This window comes from Myotis yumanensis, unplaced genomic scaffold (assembly GCF_028538775.1).
Source record: "Myotis yumanensis isolate MYYU_CA2020_CCGP unplaced genomic scaffold, mMyoYum1.0.hap1 SCAF_3, whole genome shotgun sequence".
Lineage (NCBI taxonomy): Eukaryota > Metazoa > Chordata > Mammalia > Chiroptera > Vespertilionidae > Myotis > Myotis yumanensis.
In genome coordinates this window covers 183797959-183799398 of record NW_027223754.1, presented here as the reverse complement: position 1 = coordinate 183799398, position 1440 = coordinate 183797959, and the positions used below count along the sequence as shown (strand labels likewise).

Genomic DNA, 1440 nt, shown 5'->3' with positions numbered 1-1440 from the left:
GTAAAGGCCTGTAAGATAATAGTTATCAGCATGAAAAGTAGAGCCACAAAGACTAGGTTAAAATTTGGTTTCGAGGCCCACCATCTATTTTTGTAAATAAAGTTTTATGACTGCAAAAAAAAAAAAAATTTGGTTTCGATGTGCACGTGTGCAAGCGTGCACATGTGGTTTGGCAGCTGGTGTGCACATGCAGATTGTCTAAGTCATAGGAAAAATGGTGGAAAATTCACCGTCACCATTGCCAGAAAGAGTGAGTTATGACTTTGTTATTTTCTTAAGCTCCCAGTTTGGCTTCATACTATACCTTGTGTGGGCTTTTACTCCTGAATCTTGACTAAACTCCTTAGTCTTAACCTATTGAACTCAAAAGTATTGGTCAGTTGCATTGCCTGTCTATATCCTCAATACTATAGTTATTGGATATGTACTCTTTTTTGGAGTAAACATGATGAGTACCTCACCACTCAACTTTATTCATATAATCACAGGTAACTATGCTAAAATTCAATAGCAGAAGAAATTCCAAGAAGAGGTCATCTCAGCATTAAGAGATATTCCTACTAGTGAAGTAAACAAAACGTTCTTCCTTACAGCCAAATAATTTTACACTAAAAACTAAATTTTATGTAGACTAACATCAAACATTTATTGTTTTTACATAATTTTGATCATAATTATTTCTTATTAATTCTAGCATTGAGCTATTTTGAAAAAGGTAAGTTGGACTTCTCTTATATTATTCCATTAATATTGTATATGTTCTCAAATAGTAGTTATTAATGGATGGAATAAATAAAACACCGCATTACCATAAAAAATCAGGTTTCAACCACTCTAGAAAAATGCCTTTGGGCCTGTCATTTCACTTCTCTGTGCCTCCATTGCCTTATCTATAAAATGAGAAGACTTTATAGGTTCTATGAGAATAAAATTTTGTCTCTGAGTGAAGTCCTGACAATAGTGCCTCACATCTAGAGAGCATTATTTAAGTATTTTTCTACTATTATGATCTAATTCAAAGGTTTATTAGGAGAATTAAATAAGAAAACACACATTAAAATGACACAATATCTAGCAGAAAGAAATTCATTAATCAAACAAATATTTATTGAGGACTTCCTCGGTGCCAGTGACTGGTCTAGATTCTGGGGACACAATATTGAGTTAAAGGCCTGCTCTCCTGGGGTTTGCACTCTAGTGGAATGAGACAGAAAATGTACAAATAAGCAATCAATATGATATTTCAGGTAGTAAAAATTGCTAATGAAAATTATTTTGGAAAAGAGAATGTTGGGAGTCTTATTTAATTAAGGTAGTCTTGTCTGACAAGATTTGTTTTTCTCCCTGATAATTCATATGATAAAGTAGAGAGAACTTTATAAATGTAGGATGTCAATGCCATTATTATCATATTTCATTAAAATTTATTATGTTATGAAG

The 1440-nt window shown here is 32.4% G+C and overlaps 1 pseudogene; it reads left to right on the top strand.

The window, feature by feature from the left end:
• Positions 1-214: 214 nt before the first annotated feature.
• LOC139005625 (phosphatidylinositol N-acetylglucosaminyltransferase subunit P-like) lies at positions 215-619 on the top strand (annotated as a pseudogene).
• Positions 620-1440: the final 821 nt, after the last annotated feature.